This window comes from Fragaria vesca, linkage group LG6 (genome assembly GCF_000184155.1).
Source record: "Fragaria vesca subsp. vesca linkage group LG6, FraVesHawaii_1.0, whole genome shotgun sequence".
Taxonomy (NCBI): domain Eukaryota; kingdom Viridiplantae; phylum Streptophyta; class Magnoliopsida; order Rosales; family Rosaceae; genus Fragaria; species Fragaria vesca.
In genome coordinates this window covers 33,328,684-33,353,386 of record NC_020496.1, presented here as the reverse complement: position 1 = coordinate 33,353,386, position 24,703 = coordinate 33,328,684, and the positions used below count along the sequence as shown (strand labels likewise).

General features: G+C 36.4%; 1 non-coding gene and 1 pseudogene across 1 annotated transcript; one reads left to right on the top strand and one right to left on the bottom strand.

Moving 5' to 3' along the window:
• Positions 1-485: 485 nt before the first annotated feature.
• On the bottom strand, positions 486-2,167 carry LOC101295159 (annotated as a pseudogene).
• A 2,258-nt stretch (positions 2,168-4,425) lies between these two features.
• On the top strand, positions 4,426-6,483 carry LOC101310723. The gene is made up of 4 exons (XR_185067.1): positions 4,426-4,689; positions 4,839-4,942; positions 5,024-5,137; positions 6,047-6,483. It is a non-coding gene; the product is annotated as an uncharacterized LOC101310723 (transcript).
• Positions 6,484-24,703: the final 18,220 nt, after the last annotated feature.

Here is a 24,703-nt window from a genome sequence, read left to right as displayed (position 1 = left end):
ATCTTTGCAAAATTTCAGCCAATTTGGTAATCGTTAAGGCCCTCAAAAATGCGTCTTTCTGTTATAAACATGAACGGTTCATGTTTGACAGAATTCAATCCGTCCATTTGTTTTTCGAGTTTGAGGGCCTTAACGATTAGCAAATTGGCTGAAATTTTGTAGAGATGATCTACACAATATTATCTAGATACTAGACGGTGAAGATGAGGAAATTCGATCGAAAAGTGGTGCAAAAATGAAAATCCGCACCAAAACCATTGGTGCGGACGTCCGCAGCTGAGAAAAATCATATATATATATATATATATGTATATGTATATATGTAGAAACCCTGGTAGTGTATCAATAAACACAGCAAAGCAATTGGTAATTGACAAGTAAAAATATTTCAGTAGGTACGTGTATGCATTCAATCATAAAGATGACGAAGAAATGAAAGCTAAGCTAGGCAATTGCAATCTGTCAATCTGATGTGAATGTTATGTTCAGCAAGAGCAGGGAATGGCAAAGGCTTTGAGAGGATACTTTCTATGCACGACTGCACCAGTGAACTCAGTCATGTCCAAGTCTTCCAATTTTTCACCACCAGGCAATGCCCAAGTGAAGTTGTGTACAATACTTGCCAGAGCTATCTCAGTAACAATCATACCAAATGGAATTCCTGGGCAGCCTCGTGTACCGGCACCAAATAGAATGAGTTCAAAGTCAGTCCCTTTGAAATCTATCTCACTATTCAAGAACCTCTCTGGCTCATACTCTTCTGGTTTATTGTACGACTTGGGATCTCTTCCTATTTGCCATGCATTCACCAGAACTTGCGTGTTGGCTTTAATATCGTAGCCATTTACGATCACATCTTGTGTCGCCATCCTGGGAAGTAACAGCGGCACCGGTGGATGTAGACGAAGAGTCTCCTTGATCACTGCTCTAAGTAATGCATATCCACCAAATCATCTTCTGTTACGTTGGATTTGTTCCCGACTATTTCCCTCACCTCATCCTGCAACTTCTTCATGATCTTTGGATTTTTTATAAGCTCCGACATTGCCCACTCTAAGACAGTAAACGTGGTATCACTGCCTGCAACAAACATATCCTAAAAAAAATATTCAGGTCAATGTTTCATCTAACCATAACAGAGATGAGATTACGTATATGTAAAGCTGGCCGGTATTTCTTTCATATATTATGAGAATGAAAAGGTGGTAATAAATAACTAATTATTACTTACCAAAATGATAGCCTTTATGCCAACTCGTTCCAGAGCAAAACCAGTGGAGTTTTCATTCTGAACCGAAAGCAAAACGTCCACAAAATCTTCGTGGCTCTTGTCGACCATATGATCATTTCCGGTCGTGGAACTATCTATATGTTCTTGAACAACCATATCCAGAAACTCATCGAACCGTTTGGCTAAACTATCTAATTCAGCGTCCAAACCATTGACACGGCTCACCCAAGAAAGCCATGGAATATAGTCACCAATATTAACTCGCGCGAATAACTCATTGATCTCGGTGGCAAGCTCCATAAACATTCTCCCAGGACCTTCTCCTTTATCACTGTATTTCCTCCCCATAGCAACTCTGCAGATCACATCACTAGTGAGAGTCGTAAGCATTTCGCTTAAGTTCACAACTGATGATGATGCAGAGGAGGACTGTTTTATCTTGCTGATCAGTAAATTTACTTCCTCCTCTCTCACAGCACGAAAAGATCGAACCATCTTGTTGCTCAAAAGATTCAAGACACAAGTACTTCTCATTTGCCTCCAGTACTCGCCATAAGGTGACGTCACGACGTCTTTGCAGTTGTAGAACATCTTCTTGAAGAAGACGAACCTGGGTCTGTCAGAGAAGATCAAGTCATGGGTTTTGAGGATCTCGCGGGCAGCCTCAGACGACGAGACCACGAGCACAGGCTTACTTCCGAAGTAGAGCAGCATGAGAGGTCCATAGCGTTGAGCTAGGGTTTGAAGAGAGCGATGAGGGTACACGCCTAGTTGGTGAAGGTTTCCAATCACAGGCAGCTTTGGTGGAGAAGGTGGTACTGATGTGTTTGTGGTGGAAGACAATTTGTATAACAGGATTAGGAAAATGGCCAGAAGTAGCTTTAAGGAGAAAGGTTGCAACAAGCTTGCAAGAAGCAATTGCAGAAGATTTAACATCTTCTTCTACCTCTATAGGAATCTAGCTTGTTTGTGTTTGTGAAGATATGTCAGCTTGGGAAATCCATTTATATAAAAGGGAGAATCATTGCCCTTTTGGTTTTGTTTTTGTAACAAGTCTAATACAGAATATATATATATTATCATCGACTTTTTCTTATCAGGGTAAAGGTTACAAGTTAGACCGATAGAGTATGATTAAAATAAATAAAAAAATGCTAATTATAGAAGCAATTAAGAGTATTGAAAAGGACAAGAGGGATATTAACAAACCACAAAGGGTAACAAGATGTAATCCAGCAGCTCAGAACTAGAATTTGGTTATATAAAACAGGGTAAACCAACTTGATGATCTTATTATATTTAGGGGGATATATTGCGTCTCATAGGTAGAGTACTTCAGCACACAACAACAAATCACAAGGTTCCAAATACTGATCTTCATATAATTGAAAAGAAATTCAATTGGGAATCTAGCTATCATATTCATTAACATGTAATTACATGATAAATTAACAAGTAAAAATTATGTTGTTCAAAAAAAGAGTTGCTTGTATAGTAGAATACAAATTAACTTCGGTCATCAATTCAAGGCTTGTATCAACTAACCCAAAACAACACCTCTTAAAATTACAATGGACACTCATCCAAGCTTCTCTAAACAATCTCTACGACTTTGGCTACGCCATACTTAGAATTATTCCACAACTCTTTTCGCTTTCAACAACAACGCATTTCAAAATCAGAGAACTCCCTTCTGAACAGCCATGCCACACCTAAGTTCCTCACTTTTCCATTCTAATGACCAAGGTCGTTGGAAAAATTATAATTCCCTAGAAATCCGAAAATTCTAAACATGTTGCTTCACTTCTCTTTCTGTAACTGAAATACTCAAGGATAGGAATGAGTCGATTCCGTGACTAGCTTGTACCAACTTGTACAATGCCGCTAGCTAGACGTCAAAGCAATTAGCTTCATTCCCTCGTCTCCACTTCATTCCCCAAGTTCAGTCACCGGTCAACAAAATAAAATTTAAGAGTGACTCCAACATCTCCACGCAACCATCTCAGAAAACATTAGGAAACCCAACGACATCACATATTAAATTCTCTCAGTGTTGTCGTAAAGTCGGAGCGACCACAACCATCTCGCTTCCGCTCTATAATTAAATTTCAAAACCATTTACATTTACCGTCTTTCCAAAACACTCAACAAATCCGGAAACCCAAACTTTAACACATACCATCCCAGAGACATCCATAACCGCCCCACGATTAAAGTATTATATATAACCGACAGTTGTCACTCAACGATTCAAAGCTTACTTGAATTTCGAAACATTTAGTGACACCATCAATTTCTAAAACTTCCAACTCTTCTCTCCCAAAAATCACGTTACTCGATACCAAGATCTCCCATCAGACTACTACGACTCCAAACTTGCCCACTTAAAATAGTAAATTCCAAGGCATGATTCAAACATTTCACCCACTACAAATCCGCACAAGATACCCAACCTAGCATCTTAATCATAGCCCAATCAATTGTTGGACAAATGAAAGGAATGCTATTAGCTTTTGAGTTCCCAACTTGCAACTCGACTCTACGATTACTGATATTAAATCAATGATCATTGGAAATAGGCGCAATATTCTATACACATTTTCATTACTCAAGCAGGATGATCACTTAAGAACAAAACTATCCATAAACATCTATGGCACAAAACTGTCCATAAACAAGACAAGAACAACTACCTCACATACCTAATAAACACATAACATCTAAAACACATAATGCTAATGGATTCGCCGCGGTCGAACCATAACTTTACAGACACTAGGTATCACTAAATATATGAGATAGTAATAATGAAAGGAAAGAATCAGATAACCTAATTGTAACACCCGAAAAATTTGACCAGCTTAATTTGAGGTCCTTCGGTAAATAGTTCCGACCTCGATGATATTAAAGATGTGCTTGAGGAGATTTCAGAAATTTTTACTAGGTTAAGTTCATAATTTAATAGTTAGATAATAAAGTACATGATACGAAGAATTTATAAGAGCTTTCGTTGAATTTTTAAGATTGTTTCTAACTATTCATATGAAATAAAAAAAATTAGTAGCGGTGCAATTTGGGTCGTAGAATTTACCACTATTTGATCTGGGCCACCAAAATTAAAAGGCAGCGGAGCTTTTATAGGGAGAGTTGGTCAATCTTGTTAAGACCGTCTCTCTCTCTCTCTCTCACAGAAACCAGAGAAATCGATGCCGACCAAGAGCTTCGCCAACCCTATCTCTGCCGACCACCTACCTATTGGCGACGAACTACTTCCATGCATGTCTCGATGGAAACGACAAATCAACTGTGATGAACCTTGGAGGTTTTATGCTATTCAAGCGATCTCCGGCGAAGACACATCGACTCTGATTGGTCTGCAACGCCGACGACTTAATCCGGTGCTCTTGGCTCGCTTGGTGCTGGAACATTGATCAAGACTTCAAATCCTACAAGCTTAGGTAAGTAGCTCTCCAATTTGGTTCAGTTTTGAGGACTTGCACTGTTGAGTGTTTTTCTACCACCGTCGGTTTCGATAGTCTTCATAGGCTATTTCCTATTCCTAAAATGTATTGAAGTTAAATTTGAGGTTGGGTATGTTTAATTCCAGAATTTGGTGAAGTGGTGGTGCAATGGAGGAACCGTCCTATCATCTTTTTGGATTGAGATAGCAGCTGATCTTGAACCAATACATTTCAATAAGAAAACTTGAAGGTAAATTCGAAACTCTAATGATGATGCTATTGGTTGATCAATCTATAGTATTGAGACCTTGTTGTGTTCGTACACACACAGTTGAACAAGTGAGGGGTTGGAAAGAGAAGGGCCAAATAAAGAATCGATTCAGTAGCTATGCTGTTCGTTGTGAGATAGCAGATCAGCAACTGGGTCCTTATTTCCGATCATAAGGTGAGTTGGACTCAATTTGAAAAATAGGGTGTTGGCTCGTGTAATTTGTTTATGAAAATCAATGCTTTGTTGCTCTATGTTATGAAGTTTAGTGTGGCTAGAATAATTATTGAGATGAGATTGATCCCTTATGAGTTATGACATCTGATCATACTCACAGGAATTGTAGTATGATGTTGAAGTTTGAAATTGTGGACTTGAAGTCTTTAATTATGGGTATAATGTGAAGGAAAGAATGAAATCGTTGGTATCTGCAACATGGGTAAATGTATTAGTTAAACTATGAGTGTGGCTCTAGTTTGATTATGAAATGGTCTAGATGATACTATGGGTGTCCATAGTAGTTTGGTGTTTGATTGTTATATTGTAAATGAAATTGGTTGTTGTTTCGTCGAGCTACTGTCACTTGAGGAATTAATAAGTTAATTGAATCCTTGTTGGCCAGTACATTAAGGGCAATTATGCTAAAGGGAAACTTGCTTATAACTATTGCTTGGAAATGAAGTGGAACTGAGTGGTGTGGTTTTGGAATTAATGTAGCTGCTATATACGTGAGAGCCTTGATATGGTTCTTGTTTGCTTATATGATATGCTAGACCTATTTGTGGTATGATTCTAAAGTTGTATGTGAGGCCTTGAAATGGCCGTATGGACATGTTTGATTAAACGTGTGTGAAGTAGTAAGCATCCAAAAGATGGAATGTTTTATGAGTTGGTTACTGTAAATATGATTTTGGTTAGGGTGGTGAATTGAGTATTGGTATTGTGGTATTGGTGTCTAACAGTTTATGGGTGCCCAGAGTAATTAGGGCATACCCAATAAGAAATGAAAATCATGGTGGGAGTAACATTTGTGATTGGTCAATATTAAGTTCATTTAATTAATGATGTGATTATGTCGGACGTTAGGGACTCCAGTTACCCGTGGAGCGAAATGCTTGAGATTCTCGGAGTTCGTGAGGAAAGCCTCGGATTCCAGGTAGGGGACCCGGAACTCCCTTGATTAGTGATTTTATTGTTTTATAAAACGTTAAATGCATATATGAGATTGCATGATTTGGTTATCATGAATATGGTAACCGTTTATATGAGTTATTGATGGCTTGAGAGTGAGAGGAGCATAGCGACTTCCTTGGGTTCGATCCCTTAAACCTCCGGAGGGGCCTCTATGGACGGAAGAGTGTCTTACATCCCTTGTGGAGTGGCACTGCTTCCGGGCGATAGGGCATTTGTGGACACTCTCGCTATACTTACCTGTTGTGTACATATATAGTGAGGTAAGTTGGATAGTGGGTCTAAATATATGACCGGCCATCAGGTATAGTTTATGGCGCCACATTTATTTGATATTGAAATTATTTTCTAAAGTTTGTCGTTCTTTATAAAATTGGTGTTAAACATGTTTTCATACTGGAGCTCCACTTTATGTTTTTAAACCTAGTCATGGGTAGTTTCCTTGAGCAGCGAGGACGATAGCTCACCCCTACAACAGTTTGTGGATGCAGGTATTGTGCACTGGGACAGGATAGTGGTGAGGAGTTGGGTGTGCATATTTATGATTGGTAATTTAGTTTCCATGATGTTCCCTTTATTTTTATACTGGAGTTTCATGTACTAAATTCTATTTTTGTTGGTCCTGTTTTATTCTGACTCGTAATTTTATTCTGACTCATAATTTTATTCCCAGAAGTACGTTAATTATTAGTCATTCTATATCAAGTTTTATGCGAATGAAAGAGTCCAATCATATTGTGAGTTTGCTTTATGATACTCTTAGTAGGAAATTGTATTCCTTTGAGTTCTTTATTTTCTTTTACCATCCCTTATATCAGGTTTTGGTGAATGATAGTACATTCAAGAAATAAAGATTTACACCTCAAAATATTTTCACGCTTCTGTTGTGTTTTTCTTAAATGTTTTCTTGAATAAACTGCCTAGCGTTTCTCTTGGTTTTCTGTTTTAGAGATTCGTGGCACTGTGACGTGCCTAAACTGAGGAGGTGCAGTTTGGAGCATTACACTAATGCTCTGATACTAACTGTCAAGACTCACCTCAGGTTTCACCCTGAAATCCGAAATGAACCATGCGAGGACCACCTCCAAAGGAGATGCTACCGAAAATTCGGCATAACCTCCTTTAAAAATAGATAATCATTCCTAAAGACATCTGCAAACACTTCTAAAATCAAACTCCAACCTTATACTCCTAGAGGCTTTATGCTCCTCAAGTTCACAACACTTCTAAAGTTATCAAATACTAAGCCAAAAGTAATCCCACAACTAACATTCATAGGTGCAGAGCAATTCTAATAATGAAGAATGAAAACAGAAATATACAAATAAACAGAAGTTATATTATTAACTATGTCTCAACTCCATATACGCCCGACCTTAACTAAGTTAACATGCAAACTGGGCATTTAAAACCGAAGGGCCAAAGGGAGAACTGGAGAAGCATTTGAAAACGTAAGAGTAAGTGGATAAAAATAAAATTAAAAGAAACAAATAATTAAATAGGGCTTATGCTTTCCCATTTTAATCTCCTTAGAAAAATTGTGATGCATGCACAAGACTCTTGTTCTAGAAATTGGGAAATTATGAAATACGCGACTAGCCCCGCTAGGCTCCGATACTATACAATATTGAGTCTCTTAGACTCTAGTATATAAGTATATAATACACACGTCCCATTACTCCCTGTATGAATTTCTCTATTCATATTGGGCTACTACGCTCGCGTCTCATGTTCACGTTACACCATAATAGCGGAAAAATACTCTTGTTTCAAGCTACTGCACTCACGTCTCACGCTCACGTCACACTACTATGGCGGAAATACGGGTGTATTCGTGCCCCATTACTCCTTGTAAGAATTTCTACATTCCTACAGGGCTACTAGCTCGCGTCTCATGCTCACGTCCTATGCTCACGTCACACCATAATAGCGGCGACTAATCGTTACACCATTATAGCGGAAAGGCACGTATACCTAACTAGCAATACATATACATACAGTTTTATATATATACGACTCCACTGAAAATCTCATTTTCCAAATAGCGAAGTTTACAATTAAAATAAAAACATTTACTTCCGAAAATAACTTCGTGGAAATAACTCGTGAAAGGAATCAATTCCACAAATTAATATTCAGTAAAAATAAAATCAATCTTTTAATATAAAACCATTGCATGCATTTAATTTAAAACAAACGTCCACTCACAGATTTAGGTATAAGGCCGACGAAATCCGAAACGTCGCTCAAGCGAGGTCTCCTTGAACCCTGGCACAAAACCATGCTGAGAACCAACTTCAAATTCGGGAAAAATAAATGCTTTAACATATGAATCGAAACTCGTCTGCTTAACCCACTAACCCAAGTTAGGGTTAAGCTAATTGGATTCACACCAAACTTCAACCACAACCTCACTTCATCATTTCTAGCACTTTAAAATCATGACAAAGGAAATCCAATGGTCGGATCTTCCATAATTCCCAACCGACAAAACCGAACTAGCAAAATCCCAAACCTATTAAAAACTTCACCAAAATCCTCAAACTTTATACAATTAGACTCCCCTCATCATACACAAACTTAAACAGCTTGAAAAGTATCCCAAAAGGTCGTTTGCTCCGTCGGCAGCGGCGACCGGCCACTACCAAACTCTGACCACCTCCAATCGTCACCAAAATTTAACACAATACTCTTCTCCGCCAACAACTTTCTCAACTATCACTAAGTCCAAATCTAAACAGAGAAGCCGAAATTTACCTCGAATGTCAGATATACCAAAACTGTCGATTTTCTTCCCTAGCTCGAGTTTCCCTCCTCGTTGTGAATTGGCCCGAGACCCATTGACCGTTTGCTACGTGGGGTCTAAGCTCCACTGCAAGTGGTGGTACCTTCTGGGTTGCTCGGAAGAGAGAGTTCAGGCCAGGTCACTGAAACAGTCCCTCCCGAACTGTTCTTGTGTTTCTGAAATGTGTACGCTTTGAATCGATCCTCAAAGCTCCTATGGATCGATAGACGAGGAAAAGGGGAGAGAATGAGACCGGTGGGGGAATGATTTGGATGCCGGACGGCGGTGATATCATCGGAAAACCATCCGATACCTGGTCGGGTTCTCGGGTCAAGGAAGAGAAGTGGCTAGTTCAGTTTTTGTTTTTAGGGTTTCCCGAAATGGAAACCTCACCCTTTCTATTTATAGTAGTTTCCCAAATGAGCAACCCCCACTTCTATTTAAAGTACTTTCCCGAAATAGAAATTTACACTTAGATTTTCATAAATAGTAACTTTAGTCTTTTGGCTGGAACTTTCTCATACGAACTTTGTTTTTGGCGTACCATATGTCCACGAACTCGGTTTAATTTCCTCTTCGATTTTCATGAATGAAGTTTTCTCAAATTTCAATCAGAGTAGAAAGTCAAATTTTGGAGACACCAAAAGCTTTGAACTAAAGGTAAGAGTAAAAATGATAATTATTTACGGTCCAAATAACGGTAAGCCGGTTGACTAAGGGCTAGGGCGTTACAAGGGTATTATAGTCTTTTAATAATTCAAACATATGTAGGGTGAGATAAGCAAATTGTAGGGTGGCAATAGCCGCACCTATGATAAATTATGAGTTAGGGTTTATGAAATATGTGTTCAATTAAAACAAAAAGGTTAAAAAAAGAAAAAGAATTTGTAATTTGTAACAACTTATTGACTATAATTTTACATCAGGTTATTTTAGTCTTTCAATAAATTAACAACGTGTAGGGTGAGTAAAGTAATTTGTGGGGTGGCAATAGACGCACCCTAATTTCATTGTTATTTGGATTCTCACAATTTAGTTGCGAAATTTAAATTAAATAATCAATAATAACTTTCTTATGTCCTTATTGGATATGTGTCTTTATTGGTAATTTGAATATGATTGAAAATGTCCTTATCGGATATGTGTCTTTATTGGCAATTTGAATAGGGTTGAAAAAGAAAAAGTCAACTATAACTTAAAAAAAAAAATATGAATACCTTTTTTGGAGGTATGAATAAAAGCTCATATTCTAAATTGAAGCCACAAAGAAAAAGAAAAGATTATATTTGACTAATAGCAAAATCAATAATAAAATTGAGAGTGCGAGGTGGGGGACTAGGCCCAAACAGAGTCCAATACAACAATAATTGAACAACCTAAACAAGTATAGGTCTGTTACCATATTTCTCATCATTGATGCTCACTGTCTCTAATCCTCTTCTCCTCTTCAACATATGCCAAGTCGTCCAATCTTGCTTCATTCATATTCCTCATCATTTTGGTGGAAACCCGGGAGGAAATGGGGAATTATTTCCCAAGATTGATTTCCTCCACCAATTGGAGTATCGGAGGCTAACACCCACCTCTGAATTCCTAGCCGGAACATGCAGTCTCCAATTTCCAGAATGCATATTAGGAACATCACTTGCAGCTAGTAGAGTTGTGCAACACGGAAGGTCTTGATCATAACCAAATTGTCTAGCCACATGATGTGGTCGGTACATTTCTTCGGAGTCAAACCCAATTAACCTACCATCCCGTATGGCTAAGCATATTGTAAATTTGAACAATACATTATCTAAACCAGGTCCAACCAGAACCGTTTTCTCATTGTTCAGATTAACCCAAGCATAAGGGCACCACCTGAAATCGACTTCGTCTACCGAGTCTAGAGTCCTCCTCTAGTTATCAACTTGAAGACCCTTAACACGGTCCCAACGAGCCAATCTTGGCACACCAGGATTGATAGCTAAAGGTTGTAGGCTAAGTTTCAGGAATCTTTCCCATGCCCAAAGTTGAACGAGTTGAAATGGAGACTTGACAATAACTTTTTTTCTTATTGGGTGTACAATTTCGAGCTTTAACAAAGTCAAGTCTCGATAAATACCAAAAAGAACCGCTGATGCAAGATCCACTTGGCTACCCGTAGTCAATTTAGTTGCAATGGTTAGAGCTCGTTTTTCAATCACAGTACTATAGAATACAAACCTTGACAACCAATATGAGATGAATGCTTCATGCTCGTATTCAGATTCGCTTGCCATGAAACGGTTCATCCAAAGGCTTGTGATAGCCTTCTTCGATGGTGTTTTATTGGACAATTTCCTTGCATTATCTAGAGACTCTTCAATACGAACTTGTTCAGAAGTCAAATTATAAGCAACAACAGAGTCCCCAAGGACTGAGAAACCCCCCAAAACCATTACATCCTCTAATGTGATGCTGGTTTCTCCCCATTGAAAAATGAAAGTGTTTGTGTCACAACACCATTTTTCTGCTAACCCAAGAACCAATTGAGTGTCTCGTTTAATGTTGTATTTTCAACTCATGATTGGTTCGTAAATACCAACACTCTTCCATAGGTCTTGGTGTTTCAATGCCATACCATCAACCCATGAATTCCATGCTTCATGACCCCAAGTTACCCATCCTAGAAATGAAACATCCAAAGACCATTCTTTTGGATCAAAATTAGGAGGGAGGGAAGGAAAAGAATAGGTAGGGAGATGAGAAAGAGGATCATTTGTTTGTAAAGGCACAAGAGGTTTGAGAAATGATGCTTTTCTGATAATAGTGTTTCCAATAGTTAGAGATGACACCATCATCTCTGTTCTCTCTTCAATCATAGTGAAAGAATCCATGAGTTTTGGTACTAAAGGATAACAACAAGAACACTACTATAGAGAGAAAAATTTGTGTTTGGGAGTGAGGGAAGTGCTGAAAAGAAGGTGTGTCTCTTGAAGGCAAAATGCTAACTTATATAGAGATATTACTTTAGACTGATTTGATTTGTGGTTCATAGAAAGTATAGATGGTAATATTTGAATAAGGTAGTTTTATAGAATTAACGAACAACTTTCACGCCAAGATATATATACGTAACGCTCATAACTTAGAAATGAGCATCATAACTTTGTTTGTGAGTAATTGAAGCGGTACAATATGCCCATACGATATTTTTTATGTTACTCATGTAGTATTTCATATCACGTATTTATGAAATCTGATCACTCTAATGTATGCACGTAGGTGACGTGATATAAAGAATTTATTATTAAAAAAAAGAAAGACAAAAGATAAAAAATAAAAATTTGAATCATTACCAATTTTTTCCGGTAATCATGAATAAACTTCGAAAGGACAAGAATTTATATAAAATTATATGGTTTGAAATCCAATCCTTAGATAAAGAAAAATATGGGCATTAAAAACAAACATGAAAAATTATGGCATAAAATCCAATCCACATGTATAGAGAAAAGAACGTCACTTAAAACAAATATGAAAAAAATATGGTATGCAATCCAATCCTTAGATATAGAAAAAATTAAAAGGGTTTTAATGACATTGAATAAAATATGGTATGAAATCCAATTCTTAGATATAGAGAAAGCAAAGAGTATCAAAAACAAATGTGCAAAAATATGATGTGAACTCTAAAATGTTTAGATATGAAAACCAAGGGTCTTAAAAAACAAATCTCTTTGACTTTTGAAATAGATCTCAAATTCATGCATCTCTTATAAGGCTGGGCAACCCGAATTTAGCTCCAAAAAGACTGTAAATCGAACCGACCCGAGCAAAACAAGATTGGTTCCGGTTTTATCTCTCAAACCGCCTCAATTAACTGAACCGGTTCAGTCCTTAAACAGCTGGATTTTTTTTTATTATATAAAAATGAATGTTAATGAGTTGTTTCTTTGTTATTGGATCTCTATTTTATACACTGTAAATCCTACCAAATTCAACCATAATCAAGACTATATTCTCTCTCTCTCTCTACTCTCTCTCTCTCTCTCTCTCTCTCTCTCTCTCTCTCTCTCTCTCTCTCTCTCATATCATCAGTTCATCACTATAAATTTCCAAGAAGGTATTGAATGTTCTTAGATTCTAGTTCATTTTGTTTCCCTTGATTGCAATTTTGTTTCTGAGGGGTTTATATATTTTTACGTGATACTGAGACTTAGAGGATTGCAGGTGATGAATTCGGGATCAGACTTGGAATAGAGGCGGCCTTGGGTGAAAGAACATCTGACTGATGAATTTGGGTTTGTTTATTATAGGATCATCCTGATTCATGAAGACGAAAAAAAAATTCTTCTGATTTGATGTATATTGTTTTGTTTATGGATATATGATCAATAAATTGTACAGTTGTGTAAATCTTTAACTTTCAATCATAAAAAAATGAAAGGATTCATTTTCCGGTCATGTATACATCTTAACCGTCTTTTTATCTTTTTGGTTAGGGAAGAACGCGAGAAGATCCAACATAAAACCGTAACAGAATCGCCTGATCTAAAAATTTGGCTAATATATTTTAAAATTCAAGCTCGGTTTGAAATTTGGCTCGACCAACTACTTCGGATCAGATCCAGTTTGGGCTTAAAACTGATTCGACCCGAGGATGCCCAACCCTAATTTCTTGTATGTCTTCTAGCTTTCTAATCTTTAGAAAATGTTTTTTTTTTAATTTTTTTTAAAGAGGGTTACATCCATCCATTAACATAATAAAAGTTACATAGAGATAACTCACCCAAGAGCTATGAAAAAATTGAACTACTAGTAGGAAGCCCTAATTGGCCTAAAACCAATATATAACATTACATAGGCACCCTAACATACAACGAGGAAGACATTAAACCAAAGAAACCTGAGGGAGATTTTCTGACGCTTCGGTGTCAAGGAAGGAACTCGAACTAAATCAAGCATTTGTCTAACTTATTTGATATCCATGGAGGATGAAGAAGGCAACAGCTAGCTCACGTGCTTCATCATCAGCACCATTTTCTTTCTTTCATCCTCCAATCTAGTTTGGACACATGGCACACACATCTCTCAAACTCTTTTCTCCACCACCCGAGAATGGAGAGACCAGCCATATACATCAATTAAGAGAAAAGGGGAACAGCCGCACACAGACCAAAGGGAAGGGCTTTGCTTGAGAAATTTAGAAAAATAACCACTTTTGAGGTCTTGAATTGATTTATAACTTACTTTTAAAAAATGGTTGATTTCTAACCATTTTAAAATATCAAAAGACATAAATACCTAGCATTATATAAAGTTACATATATCTTTACATGCTCATCATTTAGTTTTGATTGAACACTTCCGAATTGAAATGACGTTTTTTTTTCTTTAAGAAGAAAATCGCAATAGCGGTGGTTACAAAGTTAATTACAAAGTTGGTGTTTCTTTGCCCTTACCCTTCACCTCAACTCCATTCCCCTCATCCTCACCTCAAGACCACCGTACCTCCATTCTCCTCTAACTCTCCCATTTTCCTACTCAAGACCATCTCTCCCATTTTCCTCTCACCACCATCACTTCTTTCCTCTCACTCTCTCATACCAAATCCTCATCAATATCACAAGCAATTTCAAGAAGCTTCAAGGGGCATCAAATTTGAGTATTGGGTAGAGTGGGAAGTTATAAATCAAGCCTTATCACAATTGATTCATAGCAATTTGTGGCTTGTTCTTGTTACTTCTCACTCTTCTTCACTTCTCTATCATTGATGGATTTTGTTGTTAATTTGCTGATGGGTAGTGAGTAGTTTATTTTCGGGCGTTAGAGTTTCTACCTCTAGCTCAATTATGATGTAATGAACTCATTTTCGAAGTAATATATATCGTATTTTCTTGTGGGGTTCACTCTAATTACTATCTTATTGATTCTTCATGCATGAATTTAGAGAATTAACCACTCTCTTTGTTATGTGTTAAGATTTGTGATGTGTGATTCAATTGGTGGTTCTTTTGTTCACTAGCTTCTTGTAATTAGTGTGGTGTGTCAAGTAATTGCTTAATCGGGAAATGATTGCTTGAGTTTCTATTTTCTTGTACTCTTCACCTTTAGTCTTATTGTTGTGGCCCTAACACAGCATGATAATTGTGATTAGAGAGTTCCTTCTTGCCTTGATTGGAAGAGTGGATACCAAATATGAGAAATTGACTTAGTGGCCTTGACCGGCATTAGGTACGGAACTATGTAATCATGACATTCTAGGTTGTAACTATTGCATGCTTAAATCCCTAACTTCTAGGACTCTTCGCCTTTGGTTCATGTTTTAGTAGCCTTGATATAGTACTAGTTTGTGAGCTAGAGAGTTCATGTTTGCTTTAATCGGAAATGTGAATACCTTTGAGGAAGTTCCGCTTAGTGGCCTTGACTAGCATTAAGTACGAGATTTGATACTCATGAAGATATGTTTATTTGCTGGAAATTTGTTTGTTGCATTGAAATTGGTAGAGCAATCCCTGGCACCCAAATCCCTCTTTCTTTTATTTTTCTTCATTTTTATTTGTCATTGTTAATTTAGTTTTTAGTATTTTCACTCAAATATTAAAATCATAATTTCAAAAATCTCTACTCATTGTAAATAGTCATCACTAGGCATTAGTATTGATTAGGCCTTGATGAGAACCGAGGCCGAGCATTGCTAAGGCTTAGTGCCTTAGAGTAGCATTTTTCTTTATTTTCTTTTCTTTCTTTATTTGCATTAGTGACTTATTGCCGAATACACAAGGATTGTGGTTAGCCCTTCAATCCCCATGGTACGATACTTTGGGTCTAAATATTTCTTATTACTTTAATAGTCGTGCTATATTGCGCGTTAGTTGCACATTCAAAAAGCACGAGACTTCTCTCCTACGGGATCCGGGTTGAAAGGTCAGTTGGAGCAGGGGCGACCATCTAGATCACTCCATTTCTTCCAATGGCGTTGGAAGGCTCAGTCTACTGTGATTGGAAACTTCGGGCATGTTTATTAACCTGTAATGGAATTGAGATTGGTGTAATTGATTCCGGAATTGGTGAATTCTGGCGTTTACTAACATGTCAAGGTATTAGAATGGATGTGGGTCCCACTTGCTTATCAGGAATTAATTTATGATGAAACCCCTGATTCGATACCTAAGGGGGGAGATGGGTATCATAATCAAGGTAATGAAATCAATTTTTTTTCTCCCCAAAATATCCTCACATAATTATAATATTTCTAAATTACCCAACCTTAAAAAGATATATTGTATTTTAGGGGTATTTTAGTAATCAAACTAGTTTTAATTCTGATTCAATATGGTAAGTAAACAACATCAATCGTAATTAGTTTCATTCTTGTTTTGATTCCTTATGGTAAATAAACAGTAGAATTATATTTTCTTTCATACCGATTGTTGTTGATACCGATTTATGATAATTTTCATTCCAAGTTAGTAAACATGTCTTTAGGGTCTTGGTGGTGCCCGTCATGGGCTTGGTAGCTGTTTTAGTCAAAAGTAGATTTCACTGGATTATGTATCGCTAGGCATGGTTGAGATGTGTAATACCTGAGATTGATCTTGATTGCAAATTTTGATTCTATAACATGGCTGTGCTCTTACTATACCAATAAATAATGATTATAAATTTTGCCTTTGTCTATGCATTTGCTCTATATATGTGTGTTTTTGTTGTTGAACTTAGAGAATAAAAGAAAACAAAAATGAAAAAATTCTGGGTTTTGTTTGTATGATGACTAGCTACCTTGTTTAAATGATCAGTAGCCTTGTTTTCTCACAGAAGAAGAGATTGAGAGGAAGAGAGTCTGTCACTCTCTTTTTCTTTTTTTAGATGTCAGAAGAGATATTGAGAAGAGATGAAAAATATCTCAAAACCTAAAGCAAAAAACAGATCCGTTTATTGATCTTGTACGGCTAAGATTGTCTTATGAGGAGATATGAGCACACAAATATGAGGAGAGGATCCCAGTCCTCATGTGAGACCCAAAGAAATTTGGTTTAGTTCTTAAGCTGCTCCATCTCTCAATTAAACTAATAATTATTAGTTTAAGATATGCTGCCCTAAATTTACTTAATCACCAAGCTCCATCTCCAAATTAACTTTTAGTCATTTCGTTTAAAGCTTCAATTTGCTTCAGTTTGCTCCAATTTCGTACTATATTCACTCGTTTCCGTAACTCCGTACAAAAAAATAAAAATAGATTAATTACATGTTAATTGATATGAGGATTAACTAAATTCACTTGTTTAAGTACTAATTACGTGTGTAAAAATACATGTAATTATTACGCAACCGTCATAACCCAAATAGGATCAAAAATCTTAGAGTGAGAACCAGATAATCTTAATATTGATGGTTCAAGATTGTCTCATAATGGTTCTATAGCAGCTGGGGGATTGATTCGAAATAGTGATGGAGATTGGGTTTGTAGTTTTTCTGCCAATCCCGGTGTAGGAGATATTCTGGTGGCTGAATTGTGGGCTCTTTGCATTGGTTTGAAAATGGTAGCAAGGCAGAATATAACCCATATTTTGGTTAAGTCTGATTCTGCTCTTGTAGTGAATCTGGTTAAAGGGAAGGGGGATGATACCCATCCTTTTTATGGCCTCCTTACAATGTGCAAAACTCTTTGGTTGAGGAACTTCAATTGCTCTATTATTCATATTTATAGGGAATGCAATACGTTAGCATATGACTTAGCTCATTATGGGCACTCTTTGAACTTGGGACACCATTTTTTTGAGAATCCGTCTCCTTGTATTCTGGGTAGGCTTCAAGAAGACAAAGATGATATTTTACGACCGAGACTTGTTATTGCTTAGTTAACTTATTTTTGGAGCTCTTAGCTTGTAACATCCTTACTTATTTTGTTTTAATTAAAGTTTTGTGTGGTATTTAAAATGTTTTGTTTAAAAAAAAAAAAAAGTACCTGAGCTGCATTACACTGCAAGCTCTCTCTTCTTTTTCTTTTTTGCTATTCTCTGCTCACCCATCTTAGCAAGCAGGAGGTGTCCAGAGAGTACCAGCCTAAGCTTATAGGAGTAGGGGCTAGCTGGAAGTCTAGGAATCTAGGCTGTAGGAGATTAGAATGGATTAGAAGAGTCAGCTAAAACCTTCGACAAAACTAGTACAGAATCTCTGGAGAGGACAGATTTTGGGAGAGTTGTGGAGTGAGAGAGGAAACCTTTTCAATTCGATTTTCTAAGGTAAAACCCATTTCATCTTCTAGCAATTTTTCAATTTCAGTTTTATAGTTTTGTTTATGGATTGCTATAATTCTTGTTTCCTTGTTTTGAGTCTAGGTATGGTTCTTTTGTTTGTTTATAGTTAGTAATTTCGAATTCTCAGACTTGTTTAGACAGCAAAATCGAATTCGAAGCGGAGGTTATTGTTTGGAATCGTTGCTGTTGAAGCTCAAGAACATGGTTCTTGAGTTTGAGTGTCCAAATCAAATTTTGGATCATTTAGTTTCAACCGTTGGTTATGTTGAAAATCGTTCTATGTTCTGGAAATCTGTTCCTTTTCATTTTGAAGCTTTAGAACTTGGTTTGCTACTTTAAAAGTCTAATTAAAACTCCAAAAACCAAGTTTTATTCCTGCTGTAAATTTCCAGAACTCTGCAGAAAAGTTTATTTTCTTGCCTACTTTGAGGCATGATATCTTTCAGCTTAGGCCTTTGTTTTAAAATCCGAAAGTAGCTTTGTAAACCTCGTATATCTACCTATGTGTGTGTTAAATTTCAGAGGATTTGGTTAATATTTGGTTTGTCAAATTGCTTGCCAAAAACAGTAGTAGATTCAGCCAAAAGCTGAATTTTCTGGGTTTTCAGATTTTTGCTTCAACTTTGAGAGAGCCTAACTTTCTATTCAGGGCTTTGTTTTCAAAACTTAAGCTATGTACTTAAAGCTTGTAATCCCATCTTTCAAATAGGCTTTGGTTTAGAAACTTTTGTGGGATTTGAGTGAGTGGAAAGTGAAGCCAAATACAACATCTTGCACACTGTTTTTAACACAGCTGAAATAGAAACTCAGTTTTAAATTAGTTTTTGTAGCAGCTGATTTAGTTACTTTTCAGTAGCTCTTTAAATAGCTTCTAAGTGTTATTTAACTTCTGTTTCTTAGTAAAGTAATAGTTTTCTTATTTTTGTATGTTACTTATAACATAGTTACTAACTCTAGCTCATCATTCTTTATATGTACTTTACCTTTTGGTAAGGTTCCGGAGACGATTTTGGTGATCCACAAGTTTAAGGAGTGAAGTTTGAGCTCGAGTTTGTGCTGTGCAAATCGAGGTAGGGTTTGATGGGGTGTTTGATTTTATTATGCTATTGTGTGGCTATTGCTTGAGTTGTTTGATATTGGAATGTTTGATATTGAATTGTTTTGACATTGAATTGTGTGGCAATATTCGAATTAAATGTGGATGATATTGAAATCTTGAATTGATTATGATATGTCTATATTTGAAAGCATGTGCTCTTATTTTGAATCTATATTACATGACATTGGTGGAAAACGAGTGAGGTTGGAGGTGAAATTGGAGTGAGTGTTTGGGAATATATGAGATTTTGTTATTAGGAAACCATTTGTGTAGTTGAGTTTCCTCATAGGTTGTCCTCGGGATCTATGATTAGCCCACACGTGCACAAATGTAAGGAAAGTATGCCCTTTCGATGGCGGACATCGATAAAACGATCTTATCGGGTTGCGGATAGGGAGACCATGAGTATAACAAGACGACTAATAAATGGAGAAATTATATTCGAGGGTGAAGTGAGGTATGGAAGAGAGTTGAGTTCATATTGCATCCATGCATTCTTGATATGCCATGTTTGTTAGTTTGCTTTATGTTTGATGATGTTTTATTAATATATTAACTAGCCCTACTGAGCGTTGCTCACCTCACATCAAACCCCTTGCAGGTGGTATTTGTGAAGCATAGAGAGTGTTATATATAAATTAAGGTTTTCATGTTTTGTTTTGTAAAATAAGGCTTGAATAAAGAATGGACGTTTTGAAAAGAAACGCTATTCTAGTTTGTTTGTTGTTTGTTTGTAAATGCTTTAAGCACGTGTACTATAAGTGTGCCTTCTTATAAGGCTTGTAATCTAAATAAAGGTACGAAGGTTGTAGTTTCTTACATCATGTTACGATATCTATCTCATATTAATTACGGATAATAAATTGTTTGTAATTAGAGTGTGATTCATGCCTTAACTCGAGCTTAGTCCTTTACTCGAGTTGGGGTGTGACATAGCCCCTCCTTGTAACCAAAAATAAAATAAAAATAATAATATCACCTAGTGGTCAGTTAATTTAGTAGTACCACATACCACATGACATGAAATCATTCATATCATATGTTCACAATTTCGATTTCCATCACTACTGTTCACGTTTGGAATTGGATTTGCCATTGCCTACCCTGTTTTCTTTTTTTGGTCGTTACATTGCCTACACTGGTCAGGCCACAAGTTGAGTTTCTTTGGTTTATGTAGATATACAGCTTCTTTGCATGCCAAATTAGTTACTAAATACTTCTTCTTCTTCTACGATAAATAAGATTCAGAATGGATATGCTCCATCTAATTATTAATTTTTTTTTTGTTTTGTTTTGTTTGAGAATGACCTAAACTATAAGGAGAAGACTAAGCTTATAGTTGCACTACATACACTGATACATAGTGCAACTTAAACCCACTAGGCTTCAAGAGGCAGCCTCCAAAGAACGCGGCCCAAGAAGCTTCTTGCCTGAGCGTAAGCCAGTAGTCGCCCCACCGTCAGTGCCAGCCGCTAGCGCTGATCGCCATCTAAAGCACGTCGCCGCCATCTGAAACCAGTTGAATAATGAGTATCTAAATTATTTGATTTTCGTAGTTATCACAAGGTAATTATGCGATATTAGCTTCATAATGGTCTTTTGTCTAGGTCAATAATGACGCTAGAAGCAACTATAATCTAGAAGGTTGAATGTGACTGTGCCATCTTAGTAGCTGCTCTCAATCAACAATCAGATGACATGGTAGAGGTTAATCGGATTATAGAGGATTGTAAAGTCTTAATGAATTCTTTTGAGAATATTATTATCCGACATATTTATCATGAAACAAATGGTGCAGCACATAGATTGGCGCACTTTGCTAGTTTAGATAGAATAGTAGAGTTGCACTTAGGTGAGACTCCAGTTTTCTTACAAAATGTTCTTTATGAAGATAAGTGTAATGCTCTTAGTATCACTCGAGGTAAAGATTTTATGTCCCTCTCGATGTCACAAATTCATATTAATAATAATGGGTCTGTAGCGGTGTCTCTGATGTAGGCAAAGCTATACCATTTCCTCAAAAAAAAAGAAAGAAGGAACAAACCAACAATTGTAAGCAATTATAACTCAATAATCAACACTCGTGGAAAACAAATAAAAAAATGGGTGGTGCTAGAGGGCCTTAATAAAGCCTAAAATTTGTGGCCTTAATTCTATGTGTCATACCATGTAAGTAAATAAAAATATTTATTTTCGATTCCACATAATATATCTTGCCAAATTAAAACATTGTATTACCAATTTTACCATTTCTATTGCCTTTTACATTTTAAGGGGTGAATCAATGATATTAATTAATGTACTTTATTAGGTAATGGAAACAAATATTACATATATATGATTTACATATACATATATAATTCGTCCAAAAAATAATTTATATACAAATAATTTCTCTAAATGATTTACATACAGATTATTTATATAATATACATGTATTTTTTTATAATATACATGTATTATAAATATATAATATAATGTTATTTTGATGTTATATTTTTTATATTTAATTAGATATTTAGAAGAAGGAAAGCTAAAATAGTTTTATTTTTCAATGAAAAACTGAAATTTATTAGTCATTGTTTAAAATAGACCAAATGGTAAGATGATCTTTATACTTAAATATTACATGACATAAGATTTTTAATATGTGATGTGTCTAAATAATTTGGCATGTCACATAGATTTGAGGCCTAAAATCTTAGGCCTTAATAAGGCCTAAAATCATTTTCCTAAAAAAATTGTAGAGTATCTTGATATAGGTCGAGCCATTTACGAAATGGAGTGTGGTAATTGAATGAGAATATAGAAATGTAGCTGTCTATACCTAATGAGGTTAGTGTAACAAATTTAACACATCTAAAATGCCAACTAACTGATAGTAGTTGATTTGTACATAACTGAAGAATACGTAGCGTATAAAACATTGAATTGAGTTGATGAGATATAGACCATCATCTATATATGCCTTTGATTGTACATGTTAACGTCAACAACTGGAGCTTGTCAACACCTAAAATGATCATGGATGGATGAATAGCCAAAAATGGAATCTTAAACCAGCATTTTTTCTGCGCAACTTTAAGTTTGGAGCTAATTCCATTTCCTTTTACAACTCTAGTCTCAATCTATCTCTCTCGACACTAAATCTGAATCAATTCTACAAATTCTATCACTAGTTTGAGTAAAAATAGAAACAAAAATTAAAGAATTAATATAGAAATGAAAGAAACTGGTGGGTGCTCTTTTTTGTGTGTTAAGTCTCATTGAGTTAATTGACTCATTAACCCAATACACTAGATATTATTGAGAGGAAAAACTTGGTTGTTCTTTTCTCGACAAGGAAAAACTTGTTTGTTAGTTCGCTGATATAGTGAGCTTATTGTAAGTTTGCTTAGATAATAATGTTCCTAATTTTTTTGTCTGTTATTTCTCTTTAAAAGTGCATGTAATAATCATTCCACGAAAAAAAAATGCATAACAAGTTTTTTGTTGTTGTTTATAAGCACTTTAGATAGTCACAACAAATAAAAATAGAGAGGGTTAGAGCTCCGTAAAAACAAGAGGGAAAAGTTTAGGGTTCTGTGAATTTGTTGTTTGTTCGGTGGCGCCTCTACCCGCCGGCGTTGGCTTCTAGCCTCGTTGATGTGGTTAGGTTCGCTGTCGGACAAGCGTTAAAGGTGGTCGGGTGGTGTTCAAACCTGGTAGGCTGTGGCGATGGATTGAGAGAGCTAGGCTTTCTTGGGGGCGGACCGGATATTTGTTGGCAGATTTGGTTTGGGGAGCGGTGTTGTCTCGACGATGACGTTTTGTAGTCGCCTTTAAGCGGCGGTTCGAGGCCTGCCTACAGTGAGGTGAGATGGTGTGGCAGAGCGGCAAGACGGGGAGGATGAAGCGGCAATGGCCTACCCAGTTGCTCTTCGATCTCGATCTGGATTTGGACCATCGTATTTCATCCCGGTGATGATGTAGAAGGATGGGTGGTTTGCTTCTCCATGGAGGGTCGCAGATGACATTGATTTTTGAGTCACGGCGTGGCGGTGGCTCCGCATCTAGGCTGTAGCAAGTTGTCTTCGAGCCAAATCTTAGGGGGCCTACCCTTGAGATCCATTGGGGTTGATTTGGGCCTAGGTCTTTGGTTTTTGTTTCTTAGGTTTCTTAGTTGGTTATTTATTTTGTTGTCCCTCCTCTTCGGGCGAGGGTTTCGGCCTCCTCTTTAAGAGAGGATTTAGGTTTTTTGGGTAGCTGGTGTCGTTGGTTATGTCTGGGGTGAGCTATGGTTATGGTGTCATTTTCATGGACTATATTAATGTCGATTAGTTCTTGTTGTCAATGTAATTGGCAGGTTACCTATGCATATATGCTAGTAATTTTGGCATGTAGTGTTTAAAAATGTTGTTTTTTTTAGGTTAACTGTAAGGATGTATCGATACTTCTGGATTAGGTTAGGTTACGGTTGAACCACTATCGGTTTTTGTCTACTATAATCGTTGGTGTTTCGGATAGGGAGACGAGTGGAAAATTATTTCTACCATCGATATCTCCTATGCTTGTAATATTGTTTTCCCTTTAAATGAAATTCTTAATATTTTCCTCAAAAAATGATAGTCACAACAAATATGTACACATATGCAGGGGCTCTTCCGGATCCCTTGTTATGACTTATATGAGGGATGGGGCATTTGATAATCTTTTCAATCACAAAATCACATCTCTACTTTTCAGTTTGTTCGTCCTAATATGTAGATCATTTATACAAATTTTCAGCCAATTTGGTGATCATTAAGGTGTTGAACAAGATAAATCAATGAACGAACCAAATCTGTCAAACTTGAACCATTATAAATCACACTTTTGAATGCATTAACGATCACCAAAATTTTTGAAATTTTGCAAGAATGATCCACTCATATAGACATTCAAATTGAACGGTGGAGATGTGATTTTGTGTTTGAAAACTTTGTTAAATCTCCGTCCCTCATATGAGTCACAATGAGGGATTGAACGGCCCTGTATACATAATATATATTTTGATTGATCGTTATTTACACAAACAGTTCTGGTCAGATAGATTTATGGTTCGTTCATTGGTTTAATCTAGTTGCGTACCTTAACGATCACCAAATTCGATGAAACTTTGCATAAGTGATCTATACATTAGGTTCTACAAACCGAATGGTGAAGATGTAGAAATATGACCGAAAAGTGAGTCAAATAAGGAACTTCGCATTTTAATTTCATAGTGAAGCTTCTCTCTAGATAGGAATTGTATACACACACATGACCATTCCACTAAGGGATCCCTTATTGTGGTTTATATGAGGGATTGAGCATTAGACCAACTTTTCGATCACTAAATTAGCTGAAAATTTGTAGAGATATCCATATGTCATATATATCTAGATGCTGATAAGCTATGATTGAAAAATATGACTACAAAA